General features: G+C 44.5%; 1 long non-coding RNA gene across 2 annotated transcripts in view; it reads left to right on the top strand.

The window, feature by feature from the left end:
* Positions 1 to 24,394, top strand: part of LOC123349986 — a 193,210-nt gene that overhangs the window by 8,270 nt on the left and 160,546 nt on the right. The window contains exon 3 of one of the 2 annotated variants that reach the window (XR_006573699.1): positions 23,282 to 23,338. The exons of the other annotated variant lie outside the window; for it this stretch is intronic. This is a non-coding gene — a long non-coding RNA (uncharacterized LOC123349986). The remainder of the gene's footprint in view (positions 1 to 23,281; positions 23,339 to 24,394) is intronic. 2 annotated transcript variants of the gene reach the window in all.

Genomic DNA, 24,394 nt, shown 5'->3' with positions numbered 1-24,394 from the left:
CAAAGTGTCATGATACAATGATCCATGAAGGAAACCACTTAGTCCGGTTGTATATCCACAGTTCTCCTAATAATCCGTTCTCCCTTTCTCCTGGTGTTGGCTTTCCTCCTTTCACTCTCATTCACCCTAGTCCATTACCCATTTTTCATTGCTGGACTTCTCTCCCTTGTTGGCTTGGACGTCTGCTGTCTACTTTTCTATGGGTCCTTTCACAATCTCAGCATTCCCTTTTGCTACAGCTGTGTCTTGCAACTGTTTTATCTGTGAGGGTGTCCCAGGTTATGCACACTCCATCCCCCTTTCGGGGAGGGGCTGGCTTGTGATACCACCACCGTTACAGTCTCCCCAACAGCCTTTAGGCTGAAAACAGCCAGAGTCACTTCCAGCAGCTCTTGCGTTTGGGGCAGCATGGCCTAATGGCCAGAGTTAGTCACAGTGGCCCTTACGCTCAGGACAGTGTGGCCTAGCAGCCAGAGTCAATTCCAGCAGCCCTTGTGTACAGCATGCAAATATCAGTTTTCTTTACAGCAACTTTGTGTGTGATCGCTGCATGTGATTATTAATTACATTAGTTTCCTCAGTAAGGATTAGAGCCCCATTGTGTTAAGTGATGTATAAATATATAGGAAAATACAGTCCCGCCCATGTTCCAAAGAGCTTGTGAACTACTAATACTAGTCCAAATTTTAGCTCCTCCATTTTTACAATGACCAGTGTATGTGTGTGATAAATATTTTACCTTAGCCTTTTACCTTACCTTTACCTTTTACCTTATTTAGAAGAACAGGAGTACTTGTGGTACCTTAGAGACTAACAAATTTATTTGAGCATAAGCTTTCGTGGGCTACAGCCCACTTCATCGGATGCATAGACTGGAACATACAGCAAGAAGATATTTATACATATAGAGAACATGAAAAGGTGGAAGTACCCATACCAACTGTAGGAGGCCAATCAATTGAGATGAGTTATCATCAGCAGGAGAAAAAAAAAAACTTTTGAATCGAGATGACCCATAGAAGGTGTGAGGATACTTAACATGGGGAAATAGATTCAATCGGTGTAATGACCCAACCATTCCCAGTCTCTGTTCAAACCTAAGTTAATTGTATCTAATTTGCATATTAATTCAAGTTCAGCAGTCTCTCTTTGGAGTCTGTTTTTGAAGTTTTTTTATTGTAAAATTGCCCCCTTCAAGTCTGTCACTGAGTGGTTAGAGAGGTTGAAGTGTTCTTCCACTGGTTTTTGAATGTTATGATTCCTGATGTCAAATTTGTTTCCATTTATTCTTTTGCATAGAGACTGTCCTGTTTGGCCAATGTATATGGCAGAGGGGCATTGCTGGCCTATATCACATTGGTAGATGGGCAGGTGAACAAGCCCCTGATAATGTGGCTGATGTGATTAGGTCCTATGATGGTGTCACTTGAATAGATATGTTCTCTGTATGTATAAAAATCTTCTTGCTGTATGTTCCAGTCTATGCATCCGATGAAGGGGGCTGTAGCCCACAAAAGCTTATGCTCAAATAAATTTGTTAGTCTCTAAGGTGCCACAAAAATACTCCTGTTCTTTTTGTGGATACAGACTAACACGACAGCTACTCTGAAACCTTATTTAGAAGTCCATCCCTATTCAGAAAATCTCTACTTAAATATCTGTTTAACTTAAAGCACAAAGAAACATAGAATCATAAGATTGAAAGGGACCTTGAGAGGTCATCTAGTCCAGTCCCTTGCACTCAAGGGAGGACTAAGTACTTTCTAGGCCATGCCTGACAAGTGTTTATCTAACCTACTCTTAAAAGTCTCCAATGATGTAGATTCCACAACCTCTCTAGGCAATGTATTCCAGTGCTTAATCACCCTGACATATAGGAAGTTTTTCCTAATGTCCAACCAAAACCACACTTGCTGCAATTTAAATCCATTGCTTCTTCTCCTATCCTCACAGGTTAACAAGAAAAAATTTTCTCCCTCCCCTCTTATGTACCTGAAAACTGTTATCATGTCCCCTCTCAGTCTTCTCTTCTCCAGACTAAACAAACCTAATTTTTTCAATCTTCCCTCATAGGTCATATTTTTCTAGATCTTTAATCACTTTTGTTGCTCATCTCTGGACTTTCTTCAATTTGTCCACATCTTTCCTAAAGTGTTGCACCCAGAACTGGACACAGTACTCCAGCTGAGGCCTAATCAGCATGGAGTGGAGCGGAATAATTACTTCTCGTGTCTTGCTTACAGCACTCCTGCTAATACAGCCCAGAATGATGTTTGCTCTTTTTGCAACAGTGTTATACTGTTGACCCATTATGACCCCCATATCTCTTTCTGCAATACTCCTTTTGCATGTATGCAACTCATTGTTCCTTCCTAAGTGGAGCACTTTGCATTTGTCCTTATTGAATTTCATCCTATTTACTTCAAACCATTTCTCCAGTTTGTCAGATCATTTTGAATTTTAAATCTCTCCTCCAAAGCACTTGCAACCCCTCCAAGCTAGGTATCATCCACAAACTTTATAAGTGTACTCTCTGTGCCATTATCTAAATAATTGATGAAGATATTGATCAGAACCGGACCCAGAACTGATTGCTGTGGGATCCCACTCAATATGCCTTTCCAGCTTGACTGTGAACCACTGATTACTCTCTGGGTTATGCACCCACCTTATAGTATCTCCATCTAGGTTGTATTTCCCTAGTTTGTTTATGAGAAGGTCATGCGAGACAGTATCAGAAGCCTTACTAAAGTCAATATATACCACATCTACCGCTTCCCCCCATCCATTAGGCTTGTTATGCTGTTGAAGAAAGCTATTAGGTTGGTTTGAATCAATTTGTTCTTGACAAATCCATGATGACTATTACTTATCACCTTAATATCTTCTAGGTGTTTGCAAATTGTTTGTTTAATTATTTGCTCCATTATTTTTCTGGTTACTGAAGTTAAGTTGACTAGTCTGTAATTACCCTGGCTGTCCTTATTTTCTTGTTTATAGATAAGCACTATATTTGCCCTTTTCCAGTCCTCTGGAACTTCTCCCATCTTCCATGACTTTTTGAAGATAATTGCTAATGGCTCAGATATCTCATCAGTCAACTCCTTGAATATTCTAGGATGCATTTCATCAGGCCCTGGTGACTTGAAGACCTCTAATTTGTTTAAGTAATTTTTTACTTGTTCTTTTGCTATTTTAACCTCTGATCTTAGCCCATTTTCACTGGCATTCACTATGTTAGACATCCAGTCATTACTAACATTTTTGGTGAAAACTGAAACAAAAAAGTCATTTAACACTTCTGCCATTTCCATATTTTCTGTTATTGTCTCCCCCACACACAACTTGAGTAACGGGCCAACCCAGTTCTTGATCTTCCTCTTGCTTCTAATGCATTTATAAAATGTTTTCTTGTTATCCTTTATGCCCCTAGCTAGTTTAATCCTGTTTTGTTTCTTGGCCTTTCTAGTTGTGTCCTTACATATGTGTGTTATTTGTTTATATTCATCCTTTGTAATTTGGCCTAGTTTCCACTTTTATAAGACTCTTTTTTGATTTTTTGACATGTTCATGTCCTATTGATTTCACTTGCACAGACAGCAGTAGCTTTGAAAGAGGGCACAACAATACTCTACTGAAGAACACTTTATCCAGTTGAGATAATAAGTCAGTCAAGCTATAGTTACCCAAGTGGTATTTAATTAAAATACTAGTGATAATTCCCAGCTCTTGTGAAATGTGGTGTTTAATCACTCTAAGTAGTCAGGATTTTGGATACATGATTGTGACAGGGTACTAGCAGCATCCTGATCCCTGACATTGCTGCAGCCTGAAGAAGGCTACAGGCCCAGCTGGAAGCAGTTAACTTTTCTGTTGGGGGATTTTGAGCACCTGGGTTCTAATCACTGGGCTAATGATGTAATTGGGAGAATATAAATGGAAGGAACAGGAAGCAGGAGAGAGTTCAGAAGAGAGTTTGGAGGGTGAGCTTGGGCTGAAGAGGGAAGGCTGTGGGGAAGCCTTCCCAGGATGTAAGCCTGCATTATACTGCTGCTATGTAAGAAAAGAATAAATACGCACCTCGGTGAAGGAGTGTTTATTTGTGACTGAGGCAGTTAAGTACACCAGGTAGTGGCAGAGGCACTCTGTGACAATGACTCATCTGAAAGACAGCACCTCTGCCAGCAATGGGCCTCTAAAAAGTTTACTGGGATGTTTGGATTTAGTATCGATTTAGGCCCTGATCCTACAAACATGTATGCTTAACTTTATGCTTATGAGTAGTCCATAGAATACCCCTAGTTTTCACTTTAGGCTGGATTGCCTAAAGGAAAATGACTGATAGCAGTTATTGTAATAGTAGATTAAGTTGTCCAGTCAATAGAAAACTATGCCATGTGAATAAGTTAGGGTTGTCGGGTGTCCAGGTTTTGACCGGAAAACCTGGTCGAAAAGGGACCCTGGGGGGAGGGATAGCTCAGTGGTTTGAGCATTGGCCTGCTAAACCCAGTGTTGTGAGTTCAATCCTTGAGGGGGCCATTTGGGGAACTGGGGTAAAAATCTGTCTGGGGATTGGTCCTGCTTTGAGCAGGGGGTTGGACTAGATGACATCCTGAGGTCCCTTCCAACCCTAATATTCTATGATTCTATGGTGGCTTCAGTTGCCACCCTCAACCGGGCTGTTAAAAGTCTGGTTGGTGGCGCAGGGGGGCCTGGGTCTAAGGCAGGTTCCCTATCTGTCCTGGCTCCACATTGCCCCCAGAAGTGGTCGCTAGGTCCCCATGGCCTCTAGGCGCTGGGGTGGCCATGGACTAGGAGGCTCCGCATGCTGCCCCTGCCCCCAGCACCCGCTACATAGCTCCAATTGGCCAGGAACTGCACCTATGGGTGCAAAGGCAGCATGCACCACCGCCTGGCTGTCCCTCTGCCTAGAGGCTGCAGGGACCTGGCAGCTGCTTCCTTGGAGCTGTGGTAAGCGCTGTTGGGACCCCACGCTCCTTCTGCACCCCAACCCCCTGCCCCAGCCTGCAGCCCCCTCCCACACCCCCAAAAAATTACATATTCAGCACTGCACTGTGGGAAATGAATAGTTCCATTGTAAATATGTATGACAGTGGTGTTTATCCCGAATGATTCAAGCACTTACCATAGATGTTCTTCTGTGATCCTCCTAATAATCGTGATCCTGACACCTTAATAACTGAGAATATCTGAACTGTCCATTTTGTCTCTCTTCAAACACTGGACTTCTTGGAGATGAAGGTAATATTTTAGAAATGCATAGTCTAGTGAATGATGTCAGTTCCTTGTGGTTGACTTCTCTGCCTGCAGAAACTGTCCTATTGAGTTCCAGGGAAGTGGTGGGCACAAGTCTGTCCACAGCTCAAGGCCCCTCCCCCCAGCTTGTGGGGAGGAGCCACTGAGCCCAGGCCTCACTCCTGAAACTGTGACAGGCATACATATTGAGGGACCATAAAGACATGATTCTTATATTCAGCAAAATATTTATGGAAAATGCTGAGGGTATCATAAGTTCCTGGGCTCAGTTTAAAGGATTTCCTGCAAGGTATACAGGGTTGTCTTTGATTGTTTCAATAAACTGTAAAGAGATATTTCCAAAAGTGAGGATACAGGACTACTACACTGATTCCTGTAAAGTGTTTGGTTACTATCTGCAGTCTAGAAAATTAAAATCTTTATAATAACAGGACAAAGCTTGCATGGCCTCTACATCTTTCACTGATAAATTAAACAGAAGATGCGATTGTTTTGTAAATAAGAATTCAAAATCTGAGCTAAAATGAAGAAAATGCAGGAATTTTTTACAAATCTATACAGTTTGGCAACAAAACTTATTAATTCTGGGGCAGAATTCTTGGTTCATTGAAAAGTTCTGGATTACCCCAGAAATGAGATGATTACAAAAGGTCTTAAGATCAACATATCTATCTATATGAGTATATATATGTATGTATATGGAATCAATGATAAGTGAGGTGGTACAAATGTTTTTATTGGCATGATTTTGGTAAGGTTCCATCAGTCATGAGTGGTGAAGCCACATGTAACTTGCGCTGATGAAAGCTATATACCACACCAGACCATTTTCTATATGTTTATGCTGCAGATGCTTTTCTTAAAGGTATGTTAGGAATATTTGAGAGTCTTTAAAAGGAATTTTTGGAATTATTTTAAACATATTGCTTTAACAAGCCAGATTCTTTAGTTACCATATGTTTAAATGTCTGTGCTCCAGAGGGAGACATAAAAACCTTAAAAATTATTGCAATAGCTATTCTGTGTATAAAAATATCAGTTTTAAAGTCTATCTCAAGTCCTTCTAGGACTTAAAGTGGGTTCTGAATGCTGTTGGGAAGCTCCCTTTCCTGATAGCATAATGATCCTGTTTCTGTCCCAGAGCAGAACATTTCATGAACTCTGGGCCTTCCCATTACAGTTGCAATCATGAGGAATGTAAAAGAAATTATTAGGTGAAATTCTCCAGCTGGTGTTGTGCAGCAGGTCATTCTAGCTGTTCACTCCTGACCTTAAAATCTAGTAGTTTGTGGGAAGACCCAGATGCACAACTATCCAAAGTGTATATGTAACTAGAAAACACCACGGAGGAGAGAATAGTGCATAACAGCCTAGAAAAGAGAAACTGTGTGATGAGCTCCCATCTAAGCAAAGAGGAGGCTGGATTTGCTTACCTGAACAGCAGGTGGCACCTGAGTGCCTATTTTAAATCGATTGTCTTATGACTGGCTCACATAGCAACTACACATGAAACTCTCTTCACAAATGTCAAACTCAGCTTAAATATGTGCCCACTATGGTATTTCTAACTCTCACAATTTTATTGCAAGTCTTGCAATATTTTAAGTTTTACTTAAAGCCCCAGCTACTGGAGTCATGTGAATCTCAGCTTTCATAAAAAAATAGAAGTAAAGTTACTGGCTTTTGTGGTTGCAGAGAAAAGCTTGAAAATATGACCTGAGTGAACCCTGACAACTCAAAAACCAGAGGGCAAATAAAAAAACCCCCACATTAACAACTACAACTCATGATTTTAAAGATAATCTTATGAAATGTCAGGGCCTGACACACGATTTTTGGATGTTTGGGGTTGCTCTCCCTCTTTTCTCCTGAGCCCTTTCCCTCTCCATTTACTTCCTATTAGTTGCCAATAAAGTACTTGAAAGAGACAAAAATAAATGAGCTGTCAAGATACCCGAAATAATCAGTGTACCTGTCTGGAAGTTTCAATTACTGGCCGGCGTTTGCCATGTACAGTAAGAGTTAGTAAGGCAGGTGGAGAAAATGAAAAATTAAGATACCTTTGTGTAAAGACTGAGGATAAATTATGGGATTCCTGACTAGAGACTATTTGCAGGCAGCCACAAATATGATTTACCACAGAATGCTTTGGATTCCACATGCTACCATGCTCTGCCCTGTCATTTTAAAATACTAGTGATCTAATAATTTGAAGTGCTAAGAGCACTGACACATGTTTTTAGAAGATGTAGTGTGTTTGTAAAGTGGTTAAAAGGCATATAGTTTGAGGAGAAGACAATCTGGCTGAAGGTTGGACTGTTTGCCTGACTCGTGAAAGCAGTGTACCTCAGCGATGAGTTATAAGAGGCACTTCGCTTTTCCCATCTCATATGCTTGACGGACTGTACATACTTTTCCATTAATTAAAGTAGGATACAGTATCCTGTGTCCCTGTCAGTTCATTCCTTTCCCAACAGGGAAATAAGCCACTCTTGGACTACAGATTTTCATATTTGCTTGGGAGCTGCAACAATGGAACATTTGAAAACTATTTCAAAATTATTTGTGCACATTTTAATTGAGAACATCATTTTACACCACTAAATGTAAAGTTTGTTATGGAAGTACTAGGTCATATGTTAGTTTTTTTCCGACTGTTGGAGGGAATTTGGCACATCTGAAATACTGATTTGTTCTTGTACATATGTATGAAGGGCTAGATTTACAAGGGCAGGTTAAGCATTTCAACTGGTGTAACTGACCTGAAATTAATGGAGCAACACAATGTAGAAACAATCCATCAGTTTTTGCTCTCTGGAACATAAGTATGACATCATAAACTCCAGTCATAATTTTCAAACCTGGGTTCCTGAAGTTTAGCACCTAAATCCATATTTAGACACCTAAATAAGTGGCCTGATTTTCAGAAATCAATGAAGTGTCTGTGAAGTGACCTGAAGTCAATGGAAGCTGGCATTTCAGCACCTTTGAATTACAGGCCAATTATTTAGGTACCTAAATGGGTATGTCTACACTACAGTTAGACAGCTGTGGCTGGTCTGTGCCAACTGCCTTGGCTCACAGGGGCTTGGGCTAAGGGGCTGTTTAATTGCAGTGCAGACATTGGAGCTTGGGCTGGATCCTGGGCTCTAGGACCTTATGGGGTGCAATTAAACAGCCCCTTAGCCCAAGCCTCACAAATCCAAGTCAGCTGGCATGGATTATCCATGGGTTTTTCATTGCAGTGTAGACAAACCCAATATGGATTCAAATGTCAACCATAAGCTTGAAAATGTTTGCGATCACGTCATGCCTTTAATGTGCATAATAAATAAAACAGAGTGAACTTGATCTGAGGACATCAGTAGTTTTTGTGCATGTAAAATAGGTCTGGTTCCGCTAAACCTGAGTTTAAAGTATAAAGAAGTCTGTATATTTGCCCAGGTCCTGCCAAGCATGCTCACTGTGGGGCTGATACTACATCCCTCCTCTGAACAGTGCAATCCAATAGTCCAGTTAAGTTCAATGTACCACAAATCAGGAATATAAATACCAAAGGAAAGAGACTGATATTACCTGAGCATATCTAACTGTTAATGACAATTCTGAGATCATATACAAGCAAAACTTCTTTGTGGAATTCCCAAACAGTCATGTTGTAAAAAGGCAAGAATTATTCGGTGAAGGAGACAATTCCATTGTTGTGTGAATGTAATATTCACTGCTGGCCTTTGGACAGAGTCTGCCTAAACAGTCAGTTGATGCTGCCTTAGGCAGAGAGCCAGCTGGATGTGGGGGTTGAGTCTAGAAGAGGCTAAAATTGATGACAAAGGGTATGTCTACACTACCAGATTAGTTCGATTTAAGTCAATTCGAATTTTTGAAATCGACCTTACAAAGTCGAATTTGTGTGTCCACACTAAGGACACTAATTCAACTTTGTGAGTCCACACTAACGGGGCAAGCGTCAACATTGGAAGCGGTGCACTGTGGGAAGCTATCCCACAGTTCCCGCACTCCCCGCTGCCCATTGGAATTCTGGGATTTCCCCCAATGCATGCTGGGGGGAAAACTGTGTCAAGGGTGGTCTTGGGTAACTGTCAGAATTCAACCGTCCCTCCCGCCGGCGGGAAATCAGTTCGCGCACTTTTTCTGTCAGTGACAGCGCGGACGCCACAGCACTGCAGTGTGACCATGGAGCCCGCTGCGATCATCGCTGCACTTATGGCCGTTGTCAACTCCTCGCACCTTATCGTCCACCTCTTCCACAGTCAGATGCAGAGAAATCAGGCGAGGAGGCAACGGCAGCGCGGTGAGGACAGGAAGTCACAGAGTGGCACAGACCTCTCACAAAGCACGGTACGCTGCGCCGTGGAGATCATGGTGGCAATGGGTCATGTTCATGCTGTGGAACGGCGATTCTGGGCCCGGGAAACAAGCACGGACTGGTGGGACCGCATAGTGCTGCAGGTCTGGGATGAATCACAGTGGCTGCGAAACATCCGCATGCGTAAGGGCACTTTCCTTGAACTATGTGACTTGCTGTCCCCTGCCCTGAAGCGCAAGGACACCAGGATACGAGCAGCCCTCACTGTGCAGAAGCGAGTGGCCATAGCCCTGTGGAAACTTGCAACGCCAGACAGCTGCCGGTCAGTAGGGAACCACTTTGGCATGGGCAAATCTACCGTGGGGGTTGCTGTGATGCAAATAGCCCACGTAATTGTGGAGCTCCTGCTCTCAAAGGTAGTGACCCTGGGAAACGTCCAGGTTGTCATCGATGGCTTCGCTGCGATGGGATTCCCAAACTGCGGTGGGGCTATAGATGGGACTCACATCCCTATCCTGGGACCGGCCCACCAGGCCAGCCAGTATATTAACAGAAAGGGCTACTTTTCAATGGTGCTGCAAGCACTGGTGGACCATAGGGGACGCTTTACCAACATCAACGTCGGGTGGCCGGGCAAGGTTCATGACGCGCGTGTGTTCAGGAACTCTGGTCTGTTTAGACGCCTGCAGGAAGCTAGTTTCTTCCCGGACCACAAAATAACTGTTGGGGATGTGCAGATGCCTACAGTGATCCTCGGGGACCCAGCCTACCCGCTAATGCCCTGGCTCATGAAGCCCTATACAGGCGCCTTGGACAGTGAGAAGGAACTCTTCAACTACCGGCTGAGCAAGTGCAGAATGGTGGTGGAGTGTGCTTTCAGACATCTCAAGGGGAGATGGAGGAGCTTACTGACTTGCTCTGATCTCAGCGAAACCAATATCCCCATTGTTATTGCAGCTTGCTGTGTGCTCCACAATCTCTGTGAGAGAATGGGGGAGACCTTTATGGCGGGATGGGAGGTTGAGGCAAATCGCCTGGCTGCTGATTATGCTCAGCCAGACAGCCGTGCAATTAGAAGAGCCCAGCGGGAAGCGCTGTGCATCCGAGAGGCTTTGAAAGATAGATTCCTCAGGTTGCAGGGTAACCTGTGACTGTTCAGTTTCTTTACAGAGAAGCTGAACCTGCCCCTGTTTCAGTTACTGTTGACTTTCTTTTGCGGTTACATACCCCGTTCACCACGTTTCCCCGCTTCCAACACACGTTTAAAAATAAAGTGAATGGAATATTGTTAATTAACAATGTTTTCTTTACTAATGAATTCGCGTTAAAGGGTTGAAACAGGGACGCAGACTGTGGTGGGTAGGGTGTGCAGTGATGTACAGACCGCTTCTACACTCGAGGAATGACAGGCTCCTGCTCCTAGAGCGGTCTGCAGTGCCAGACTGGTTGTTTCAACGGAGCCTGCCATCCCTCCTTTTCGGGACTCTGTGTGCGGGAGCTATGTGGCCTTGTGGCAGGGGAGAACTGGGGGGAGGACGGTTACAGGTGGGTGTGCAGGAAGGGGTGAGAGGTGCAGGCTCTGGGCTGGGGGCGTAGGAAGGGGTGCGGGGTGTGTGGGAAGGGGGAGGAGGTGTAGGGGGATGAGGGCTCTGGCTGGGGCTGAGGGTTTGGGGCATTGGAGAGACTCAGGGCTACGGTAGAAGGGCAGGGTAAGGGCAGCCTGCCTTGCCATTTGTGGATGGCAGGCGCTAGGACCCTGGGGCAGCAGACAGCATTTCTGCGGGTAGCCGCTCTACTGTCAGGCAGGGACGCAGCGCGGCGGGGGCGGGGGGAGATGACACACCGGGGGAGGGGTGGCAAGTGGGGGCTGGGACCTGCTCCAGGCAGGGAATTGGCGGGGCGGGGGGATACCCGCGGGGGCCAGGGCCCGATCCATGTAGGGCCGGGGGAGACACCCACCTCCAAATATACCTTGAGCAGGGCACCTGCCGCCTATGAACAGAACATTAAAAACACCTCACAGATTGACCAGGGTGCCTAGTGACTGCACTCTGTGTGTGACCTGCTGTTGATCCTGCCCCCATGTCTGTACCCTGGTAATGGTGAATGTCCTATGCAATTACAACCCCCCCCACCCCCCTTCACACAAAGTCTTCTGCAAAGAAACATGACGGAAACAGTAATTAACAGCAAACTACTTTTAATACTCAACAACACAGTTGGGGGATGAAACTGGGATTTGGGCTTGGGTGAGCCAGAAAGGGAAGGACTTTTCAAAATTTATGGACTGAGAGCTTTTGGGTAATTGAACACTCTGCTGGGGTGCAGTGACAGTTTTCACGGCCCCTGGCGCCCCTCCTTCTTGTTATTTTGGGTGAGGGGGGTATTGGCCTTTGTGGCAGGGGAGGGCAGTTGCAGATACAGTGCAGGGGGGCTCTGTCCTCCTGCCTGCGGTCCTGCAGAACATCGACAAGGCTCCTGAGCGTGTCCGTTTGCTCCCTCATTAGTCCAAGCAGCGTTTCAGTTGCCTGCTGGTCCTCCTGACGCCATCTGTCCTCCCATTCGTTGTGTGAGCGCTGCTGCTGAGTGAGGTCCTCCCTCCACTGGCTCTGCTGGGCCGCCTCGGCTCGGGAGCAGCCCATAAGTTCAGCAAACATCTCGTCCCGTGTCCTTTTCTTGCGCCATCTAATCTGCGCCAGCCTCTGTGAGGGGCAGGTTGGGGCAGGTCGGGATACAGTTGCAGCTGTGTGATGGGAAGAAGGGAGTGAATTCCTTACAAAGATGCATTTTTTCAAAAAAGAAACATAGTCTACTCAGTGTCTGTGAACAAGACCATGCACAGCACCTATCTCATGCAAACTCACTCAGGGAAAGTTCGATTTTTCTGAATTCGCTTTCATTGCCTGGGGTATTGCACTGCAGATCAGACAAGCGGGGCAGGAAAGCAGAATCCGTGGAGCAGCCAGGCATGGTAAGCCAAAGACTTTTGGCTGTTTAAAAGTGAATGTATAGCTCTGTCCTCTTGCTGCAGGCAATCCTGAAAGCATAAACTCTGCCCCTGTTCCACCCCCTCACGGCTGTTCCGTGGGAAAGATCTCTGTATGCTGCCACTCTACAGCCTCCACCACGTGGCTGTAAAGTGACGCTTCTTGTTATGCAAAGGAACAGTGAAGCACTACCAATAGTACACAAATTACTCAAATTAAATGCAGGAGTCTGCGCGCGAGATCACCCTGAGGAGGGTCTCAGAGACAGATAGAGAGCACATGCTGCATGAAAGCCAGCACAAACCAGGGGCCTATGCTGCCATGCTCGTGAAGGCAATGGTCCCAGAGTACCAGATGATAGCCTGGAGCGGAAAAGTGTCCTACCACGGAGCACCCAATAAGCCAGCTCTCCCCAGGAACCTCCTGCGGAGGCTTTTCGATTACCTCCAGGACAGCTTCCTGGAGATCTCCGAAGAAGATGCCTGTTCCGTCCCCCTATATATAGACCTTCTTTTCGCCTAGTTTATATTCCTGTTCTGTTAAAAAATAAATGTTAACATGTTTAAAGCACTTACCGACTGATCCTTCTCCTGATTCAGGGTCCGTGGTAACGGCTGGGGAGGGTTGGTAGGGGATCTCAGTGAGGGTGATGAAGAGATCCTGGCTGTTGGGGAAATCAGCGTTGTAAGCGCTGTCGACTGCCTCCCCCTCCTCATCTCCTTCCTCATCTTCCCTGTCTGCGAACATCGCCGAGGAACTGGCCGTCGACACTATCCCATCGTCAGAGTCCACGGACACTGGTGGGGCGGTTGTGGCAGACCCACCGAGAATGGCATGCAGTTCCTCGTAGAAGCGGCATGTCTGGGGCTGGGCTCCGGAGCGTCCATTTGCCGCTTTGATTTTTTGGTAGCCTTGTCTCAGCTCCTTGACTTTCACGCGGCACTGCATTGCATCCCGGCTGTATCCTCTGAGTGCCATGGCTTTGGAGACCTTCTCGTAGGTCTTTGCATTCCGTTTGTTGGAGTGCAGCTCTGAAAGCACAGACTTATCGCCCCACACAGCAATCAGATCCAAGACTTCCCGGTCAGTCCATGCTAGGGCCCTCTTTCTATTCTGAGATTGCATGGACTCCTCTGCTGGAGAGCTCTGCATCGTTGCCAGTGCTGCTGAGCTCGCCACAACGTCCACACAGGAAATGAGTTTCAAAGTGGCCAGACAGGAAAAGGAATTCAAATTTTCCCGGGCATTTCCTGTGTGGCTGGTCAGAGCATCCAAGCTCGGACTGCTGTCCAGAGCGTCAACAGAGTGGTGCACTGTGGGATAGCTCCCGGAGCTACTAAGGTCGATTTCCGTCCACACACAGCCTAATTCGACATAGCAATGTCGAATTTAGCGCTACTCCCCTCGTCGGGGAGGAGTACAGAATTCGAACTAAAGAGCCCTCTATGTCGAATTAAATGGCTTCCTGGTGTGGACGGGTGCATGGTTAATTCGAATTAACACTGCTAAATTCGAATTAAAGTCCTAGTGTAGACCAGGCCAAAAGCAAGTTGGAGGAATTACTTAGTTGGGGAATTGCAGTGTGCTCATGCCTACATTATAGCCCAAGAGCAAAGTTGTAGTGGCAAGAAGATGTAGCAAGGCCGTGGTACTAACACCCCAGCTAATTACATAAAATAAAGGGAAAGAATAGAGGAAGGAAAAAGAAAGACATTAATTTTAACTAGTAGGAATTGCCCATATAGGGGGAAGACTGAGGATGAGAGGGACAGTCCGAGCCTGAGGCCTTCTCTGGAATAAAACTGGAAAATACATGACACATTTAAAACTAAAAGAAACATGACTGGGGAACCTCATACTTTTTTGTTTGTTTAAACTTTTTAGACTTTCCTAGTTCTCCCACAACTTCCCATTGCGTGAAATGGCTTTCTGGGAAGCATAACTTTCTATCTGTAACTGACCAAAAGTGCTATTTCTGGCAGAATGGTTTTGTCTTAATTTCTTCTCTTTACTATTATGTCTCCCATTCTCCTCTGTTTTTCTTCTAATCCATTTTGTTGCCTTGCTCTAAAGTCTTTGTTCACTTCCTTCCTTCTTTCTCAGACTTGTTCCCCTCCTTTTCCCTTCCGTCCACCATGCTGGAGCCATGTTTGTGTTGAGGCAAAAAGAGTAGGATTTTTGAACGCGCTCATTGACTTCAGTGGGAGCAGACTTAGGCCAAGACAGAGTGTCTTTGACACTCTTACCAAAACTGTGTGCACCTTACATGGTGCCACCAGTAGAAGGGAAAGTTCTGAGTCTAATTCCAGTACTTCCTTCTGTCTTGGGACCTGGTCCAAAATCCAATGAAGTCAATGAGAGTCTTTGTATTGACTCCAAAGGGCCTTGGATCAGGCCTTTGCAGATTGTGGTGTCGTGGTGTCAAAGTACTTCACTGCTATGAGGGTGCATCAGAGGTAGATTTCATGTCTTCAGCCACATGAACAGTTACTCAGACGGCCATCTCCTAATGCTAGCCCTAACAGTATGCATTACATTCCAATACCCAAACTTGCTTCATTTTTTTAATGAATGTTTTGGTTGCTTTCTAATAATTGCTTCTGGCACATTCTGTAAAATAGTAAGGAACAGAAAAGCTCAGAAAATTGGGAATGAGGCTTTAGGTGTCAGCCCTGGTCTACACTACGAGTTTAGGTCGAATTTAACAGCGTTAAATCAATTTAACCCTGCACCCATCCATACAATAAAGCCATTTTTGTCGACTTAAAGGGTTCTTAAAATTGATTTCTGTACTCCTCCCTGACGAGGGGATTAGCGCTGAAATCGACCCTGCTGGGTCGAATTTGGGGTAGTGTGGATGCAATTTGACGGTTTTGGCCTCTGGGAGCTATCCCAGAGTGCTCCATTGTGACCGCTCTGGACAGCACTCTCAACTCAGATGCACTGGCCAGGTAGACAGGAAAAGCCCCGTGAACTTTTGAATTTAATTTCCTGTTTGGCCAGCGTAGCGAGCTGATCAGCACAGGTGACCATGCAGCGCCCATCAGCACAGGTGACCATGGAGTCCCAGAATCTCAAAAGAGCTCCAGCATGGACCGAACGGGAGGTACTGCATCTGATAGCTGTATGGGGAGACGAATCCATGCTATCCGAACTCCGTTCCAAAAGACGAAATGCTGGAATATTTGAAAAAATCTCCAAGGGCATGAAGGACAGAGGTTATAACAGCAGAGATCAAAGTGGGGAGGGTAGGGCGGTTGGCTTACAGGGAAGTAGAGTGAGCCAAGGGAGTGGGTTTTCATAAAGGAGAAACAAACAGAACTTTCACACTGTAGCTTGGCCAGTCATGAAACTGGGTTTCAAGCTTCTCTGATGCACAGCGTTCCCTACTGTTCTCTTCTAACCGCCCTGGTGTCTGGCTGTGTGTAATCAGCAGCCAGGCGATTTGCCTTAACCTCCCACCCCACCATAAATGTCTCCCCCTTACTCTCACAGATATTGTGGAGCACACAGCAAGCAGTAATAATTATAGGAATATTGGTTTTGCTGCAGTCTAACTGAGTCAGTAAACTGCACCAGTGACCTTTTAAACATCCAAAGGCACATTCTAGCATTATTATGCACTTGCTCAGCCTATAGTTGAACTATTCTTTACCACTGTCCAGGTGCTGCTGACTGGGAGAGCAGCCTGAGGCAGAAGCCTCCAGCTGGCATGATATTCCAAGCAGGACTGAATCTCCATTAGACAAAACTTAAGAGAATGACCTGAAGTCATTCCCATTTTTGTCCAGGTGCCCCCGACCAACCTCACCTAGGCTGGCCAGGAGCATCCATGTCTGCCCAGGCTCCCCGACCAACCTAACCGAGGTTGGCCAGGCGCACCCACGGGACGCTGATGATGGCTAGTAGTCGTATTGTACCGTCTGCCATCCGCAAGGCAAGGCAAGGCAAGGCAAGGGGATGCTGCTGTGTAGCACTGCAGTACCACATATGCCAGCAGCACCCAGGAGACATATGGTGACAGTGAGCTGAGCGGGCTCCATGCTTGCTGTGGTATGTCGTCTGCATGGGTAACACAGGAAAAAAGGCGAGAAACAATTTTTTGCCATTGCTTTCACGGAGGGAAGGAGGGGGGGCCTGACAACATGTATCCAGAACCACCCGCGACAATGTTTTTGCCCCATCAGGCATTGGAAGCTCAACCCAGAATTCCAATGGGCGCTGGAGACTGCGGGAACTGTGGGATCGCTACCACAGTGCAGCACTCCGAAAGTCGACATTAGCCTTGGTACTGTGGATGTACACCACCGACTTAATGCGCTTAGTGGGGACACACACAATCAACTGTATCAAATCGATTTCTAAAAAATTGACTTCTATTAAATTGCCCTAATTTCATAGTGTAGACATATCCTCAGTCTCCTCCAGTTTTACATTAGTGTAACTCCAGTGACTTCAACTGAGTTACGCTTGATTTACAGTGATGTAAATCAGTGAGAAGAGAAGCCTATTTACCTCAAGGTTAAACTATCCATTCATTCCTCAAAATGGCTCCTCCATATAATTTTGAAGCACTGTGGAGAAGCTTGTGATGCTATTAACTCTGCTGTGTGGTTTTCTTCTAAAGGGCTGGAGAGCTTGTATTTAACAAACAATTGAGTTAGTTCTCTATTTAACCAGTACATAATTCCAATACAATAGCAACCAGAGCCTGCATCTACCTCCCTGTTGTCCAGAACTATACCTTCCAAAATAGAGGTTGACCTTTGGTCTCTGCAACCACTCATTACATCCTTACATAACAACAGCTGCATATATGCTGTACCTATTACCTGGATAGAAACCTCTACCTGGATAGAAACCTCAGTTTCTAGTGATCCAAACTTCAATCACTCTCAGCACTCTTTCTCTTCTCAGCACTCTTACTCAACACCACTAAAGAACATTGATTATTCTTTCGTTTCTTTTTAATTCAGATGACCCTGAATTGACTCCATCAACATTTTTACAATAAGAAAGATCCATTGTAACTCAGAAATGTATTGCAGAGAAAACAATGTTATTTTACATAAAGGATTATATTCATTTCAGCTTTTATAGATGCATAAGCCCAGTCCCCTTTGAATGTATCAAGAGAAAATGCTAGGGTGATGCATAATATCAACACAAACTGGTGTTAATTTCTTTCTAATGTGTGGTCATGTTCTGTGTGGGTGGGCCAGGATAAAGCCCCTGTCTGTGTTGCTACACAGGCAGTCAATTCATTCTTAGATTTATAAGCACATACTTTTGCAGGTGTGGGCTTAAGTAATGTCTTGCTCTCTGTCAGCCACCAATGACTATCAGTAACAGAAGAATGTGTAGTGTGTCCTTGGAAGAAATTAGGGGGAAAGGGGGGCTGGGTTTTTTGTTTGTTTGTTTACAAGCAGCTGAAGAAAGGACTTCAAGTACTGGCACAAAAACAGTTGGGAAAAATCCCATTGGGTAATGGTATACATTGAAATGGTGCCTGTCATTCCACAGCCTTCCACAAAACATGGGCCACAGTGCCAACCACTTGTGTGTGTTGGTAAAGACATGTGAGTGGTCCTGTTGATATCAATGGGTGCTTGAGTGAGTAAGCGCATGAGTTGGAGCTCTAAAATCTGGCCACTTTACATATAAATACATACATCTACTTATATATATATATATGCTTAAATGCTCATGTGAGCACTACAGAGGATTTGAAGGGCAGTGAAATCAAGTCCAGCTGCAGGAGCCATTTAGATAAGCAATTACTTTGGTTATCTGTAAATTTTCCAAAAATTCATTCTGCACTTAAAGAGTGAGTGCTGTAATTTTAGGGAATATACTCTGTATTTTTCATGCAAAAGGAGGAAAATCTCTGCCTTAATATCAAAATTCAACCTTAAATATAGAGTTGTTATGGTGCCTCCATAATAATAATGCTTAGCTACCTGTAATGCATATAGGAATAGCTTAAATATCAAGTCCTATCTCTGTATATTGTTGCCCCTTCTTATAACTGCACTGTCCTGTTCTGACACCACTGTCACCCTTCTGCTAATTAGTAATAGATGTCTGGTTCTTTGCAGGTCAGCTTCTAAGGGTACGTCTACACTACGGGATTATTCCGAATTTACATAAACCGGTTTAGCAAAACAGATTGTATAAAATCGAGTGTGCGCGGCCACACTAAACACATTAAATCGGTGGTGTGCGTCCACGGTCCGAGGCTAGCGTCGATTTCTGGAGCATTGCACTGTGGGTAGCTATTCCGTAGCTATCCCATAGTTCCCGCAGCCTCCCCCGCCCCTTGGAATTTCCGGGTTGAGATCCGAGTGCCTGATGGGGCAAAAATCATTGTTGCGGGTGGTTCTGGGTAAATGTCGTCAGTCACTCCTTCCGCTGGGAAAGCAACGGCAGACAAGCATTTCGTGCCTTTTTTCCCTGGATTGCCCTGGCAGATGCCATAGCATGGCAATCATGGAGCCTGTTTAGCCTTTTGTGACTGTCACCGTATGTGTACTAGATGCCGCTAACAGAGGCGATTCAGCAGCGCTACACAGCAGCATGCTTTTGCTTTTGCATGATAGCAGAGATGGTTACCAGCCATATTGCACCATCTACCATACCATAAATTGGTAATAAGATGATCGTGGCTACCAGTCCTTTTGCACTGCACCATTTGCTGCTGTCATAAGTGCCCCTGGCTGAGATCAGCCAGGGGCGCAAAAGCCAAAATTGGGAATGACTCTCTGAGTCAATCCCTCCTTTTTGGTATCTAAAAATAGAATCAGTCCTGCCTAGAATATGGGCAAGTGTACTAGAGAACCACTGTATCATAGAACCAGAGAGCAGAGCTGCTCTGTGTCAGATCCTGCAGAAATTATGAGCTGTATGCTATTCACAGGGGGTGCTCCTGCAACAACACCACCTGTTGATTCCGTTCTTCCCCCAGCCTTCCTGGGCTACCGTAGCATTGTCCCCCCACTTGTGTGATGAAGTAATAAAGAATGCAGGAATAAGACACAGTGACTTGTTAGTGAGATATGAGTGGAAGGCAGCCTCCAGCTGCTATGATAGTCCAGACAGGACAGTAAGGAGTGTGGAGGAGAGGAGCCCAGCATCCCTCTGCTAGTCCAGGGGCAATTGAATCTTTTCTTTACACATGAAGGGTGGGGGGCTGATGGAGCTCAGCCCCCTGTTGCTATGATGACGATGGTTATCAGCCATACTGTACCATCTACCACGAAAAATTAGGACCAGGTGCCCTTGATTGACCTTACCAATGCTAGTCGGCATGGTTACCAGTCCTTTTGCACTGCCCCATGTGCCAATAGGCTGATGATGAGGACGGATACCAGTCATATTGTACCATCAGCCATCCATAGCGTGGGGGGAGCAAGGATGTTGGTGTTGAGTGCTGCAGCATCGCGTCTATCTGCAGCATTCAGTAAAGATAGGGTGACATGTAAAAGAGTCAAGAGAGGATTGTTTTCCCTTTCACTTCTGGGGGTGGGGGGGGTGCGTAAATTGCCTAGCTATGCCCTGACCCACCGCGGACACTGTTTTTGACCCTAGAAGCATTTGGAGCTCAGCCAAGAATGCAAATGCTTTTCAGAGACTGCAGGAACTGTGGGATAGCTTGAGTCCTCCAGTCCATGAGCGTCCATTTGATTCTTCGGCTTTCCGTTACGGTTGTCACGCAGCAGTGCGCTGAGTCCCTGCTATGGCATCTGTCTGGAGATTTTTTAAAAATGATTTTGAATTTCGTCTTCTGTAACGGAGCGCTGATAGAACAGATTTGCCTGCCCTTACAGCGATCACATCCGCATGGTCCATGCGGGAGCTCTTTCTTTATTTTGATTTTTAAAAGCAACAAAGTTTGATTTTTAACTGCATCACCACACGTGCTGATCGGAGCTCCACGCTGGGCAAACAGGAAATATTCAAAAGTTCGTGGGGCTTTTCCTGTCTACCTGGCCACTGCATCCGAGTTCAGATTGCTGTCCAGAGCGGTCAGTGGTGCACTGCGGGATACTGCCCGGAGGCCAATACCGTCGATCTGCGACCACACTAACCCTAATCCGATATGGTAATACCGATATTAGCGCTACTCCTCTCGTTAGGGAGGAGTGCAGAAACCGGTTTAAAGTGCCTTTTATACCGATATAAAGGGCCTCTCAGTGTGGACGGGTGTGGCGTTAAATCGGTTTTACGCTCCTAAAACCGGTTTAAACGCTTAGTGTAGACCAGGCCTCTGTGGAGGAGAAAACAGTGATACAGATACTCTAAGTGTGACTTTCTATTATTACTTTTTATTTATATTAAAAATAATGTGGGGTCCCTCAGGTATCTGTTCTGGGTCTGGTTCTGTTTAATACTTTCATCAATGATTTAGATAATGGCATAGAGAGTACACTTATAAAGTTTGTGGATGATACCAAGCTGAAAGAGAGGATTAAAATTCAAAATGATCTGGGCAAATTGGAGAAATGGTTTGAAGTAAATAGGATGACATTCCATAAGGACAAATACAAAGTACTTCACTTAGTAAGGAACAATTAGTTGTACACATACAAAATGGAAATGATTGCTTATGAAGGAGTACTGCAGAAATGGATCTGGGAGTCATAGTGGATCACCAGTTAAATATGAGCCAACCATGTAACAGTGTTGCAAAAAAAGCAAACATCATTCTGGGATGTATTAGCAAGAGTATTGTAAGCAAGACATGAGAAATCATTCTTCTGCTCTACTCCACACTGATTAGGACTCAACTGGAGTATTGTGTCCAGTTCTGGGCACCGTATACCAGTAGGGTGACCAGACACCAAGTGTGAAAAATCAGGACGGGGGCGGTGGGTAATGGGAGCCTATATAAGAAAAAGACTCAAAAATCGGGACTGTAAAATTGGGACATCTGGTCACCCTACGTAACAGGAAAGATGTGGACAGATTGGAGAAAGTCCAGAGAAGAGCAACAAAAATGATTAAAGGTCTAGAAAACATGACCTGAGAGACGATTGAAAAAATTAGGTTTGTTTAATCTGGAGAAGAGAAGACTGAGAGGGGACATGATAACAGGTTTAAAATACAAAGGTTGTTACAAGCAGGAGAGAGAAAAAAGTATCCTTAACCTCTGAGAATAGGACAAGAAGCAATGGGCTTAAATTGCAACAATGGCAGTTTAGGTTGGATAGTAGGAAAAAACTTCCTAACTGTGAGCGTGGATAAGCACTGGAATAAATTGCCTAGGGAGATTGTGGAATCTCCATCACTGGAGATTTTTAAGAGGCGGTTAGACAAACACCTGTCAGGGATGGTCTAGATAATACTTAGTCCTGCCTTGAGTGCCAGGGACAGGTCTAGATGACTTCTCGAGGTCTCTTCCAGTCCTATGATTCTATGATTATCATAACACATAAAAGTATCAGTCATGGACTAGAACCCCATTGTGGTAGGTGTTGTACAAACACAGAACAAAAAGACAGTCCCTGTCCCAAAGAGCTTGCAATCTAAAACAAGACACAACAGATGGATACAGACTGCCTGGGGAGTACAAGCAATCAGACAATGCTGATCAACACTGGAAGTCTATGGTCTCAGTACACCACCAGCCTAAGCGTTATCAAGATTTTTGTAGGCCTCAGAGGAAAGGAGAGTTTTGAAGGTGGATAATGAGGTAGCTTTGTGGATGGTTAAACTTATCCTACACAGGAGGGGAAGCATGGGAGAAAGCACGAAGGTGCTTGTTTGAAAATGTGTTTATACATAAAACCCAGTCATAAAACAAGATGGTCAAACAGCATTCAGGGCAATCCCTTCTTTCAGGAATCTCAGCCCAACACTAAGGATCTGTTCATAGGAAGCAACTCTTCCTTAAGAATTGAGATCAAGGCACTCAGCACATTCTCCTGCTGCTCACACAGCTCCCTATGCCCAGAAAACAATAAAACAACACAAGCATTTATTCCAAGACTAAAAACTTGCTTAGATGCTAAGAAAAGAAAAGAAAAACCTAGAAGACGATATGTAATAGCACCACATAGTGACACCTGCTATAGTATCATTATTACTAATATTTGATCATTTGTACTGTAGTGGCTCCAACCAGGATCAAGGTCCCTACTCTGCTAGGTGCTTAACACCTGGTGAGAGACTAGCCTGGTATTATTTCAGAAATGAACAGGTAACCCGTGGGCCTGAAAATGACACAACAATTTTTCTAAGAAATTTCTTAATGAAATGAACCATTAAAACCAGCATCTGAAATCCATGCTGTCCTTTATATATATTCTCTAGCATATTATCTACCACTATATGAGAAATGTGAGCATATTCGGGCAACTGTGATCAAAAATTGCAGGTTGTGGAAGATAAATCCTTTGTCCTAAAGAGCTTTCAAGCAATAATTCACTCTTATGGAAAGGTCCTTCCTAAGGTCATTCTACCTCTATTTCATAATCCCAGAACACAGCAAGGAAGTGAATCTGGACATGACCTCTTTCAACTCCTGTTCATTAGAGCAGATGATACAAACAACACAGGCCTTTCTGTGGAAAGCATCGGAACAAACTGAAAGCATGGCAAAACCTATCTGACAAGAAAAAGCTATTGAAATGGAAACACTTACACTACTGCAGTGAACAATTAGGTTTATTATCTTGTGTTTTCTTTTTAGTCATCTTTAATTTGGAATCGGTGGCTGGACCTTTTTTAAACAAGAACCTGGATTCAGGTAAAGGACATTGTACTTAATGTGTTTCGCCTCTCTTAATAAATTATAACAAACTTGTTAAGGGCCATGTGACACCCTTACTCCACTTTAGTAGCACCTTACTTCCTAAGTCATCCCATTGACTTCAATAGAGTAATATACTCTTACTCACTGAATTGCACAAGAATCTGGCCCTTAGACTGTGTAAAAGCCAAATTTTCTCTTTAGAGTTTACATACATTCAGGAAGATATAGTGGCTGCCCCAGAAAGCTTGCAATCTAAAGAAGGCAAATAGCAAATAAAGGTGGCAGAAAGGGATACAGCACACAATTAAAATGATCTCAGTTATGGTAAGCACTGTGGTGATGACAGCTGTTAATTCTGTGTCTCTTTGGTAGGCCATTGTATTTCATGCAAACCATTGCCTTAGAGTTCGAAAGCTTTGAACGTTGTCAGCTTAATGCAGTGGTTTGACTGTTTAGACTAAGATCAATGAGAGTCCATCTTTCACCATAAATCACTTGGTGAATGTAGCAGAAGAACAGAATGAAGACAGAAAACAGATAGCATTAATATTTACTGCATTTCTATATGGAATGATGAAACAAACGTAAAAGTACTTTTATTATTAAATGTAGAAAATTTTGGCTCTCTTTAGGTCATAAGAGCACATTTCGTATATCAAATCAATTGACTATAAGTTACAATTCCACATATGGTACCAGACTCACCCTGACCTTTAGTTGCTACTGTCAGCATAAAACTTGACACATGTTCCTAGAACCTGAAAGCCTGAGAGGGCAGAACTTGTATTGACACAAGGCAGCTGTCACTTAGGGGTGTCATGGAGAGATGGTGGGTACATGTCAAGATAAAGGGATGTGTGCTGATTCAGCACCTCCTATGGACCCCCACAGAGGAATATAAAGCTGCTCCTGTATCCTGAGGGAAAGCCCTGAGGAGTGCAGTGATGGAAAGTTTGTGTGCATTCCTTTGGGTGAGTACTTCCTGGGGGCAAAGGACCTTGCTGGCAAAAGAAGATTTATTTTACTCCTCTTGCACCAGAGATTATGGCT

This window comes from Mauremys mutica, chromosome 1 (assembly GCF_020497125.1).
Source record: "Mauremys mutica isolate MM-2020 ecotype Southern chromosome 1, ASM2049712v1, whole genome shotgun sequence".
Taxonomy (NCBI): domain Eukaryota; kingdom Metazoa; phylum Chordata; order Testudines; family Geoemydidae; genus Mauremys; species Mauremys mutica.
This window is presented reverse-complemented; position numbering and strand designations above follow the sequence as displayed.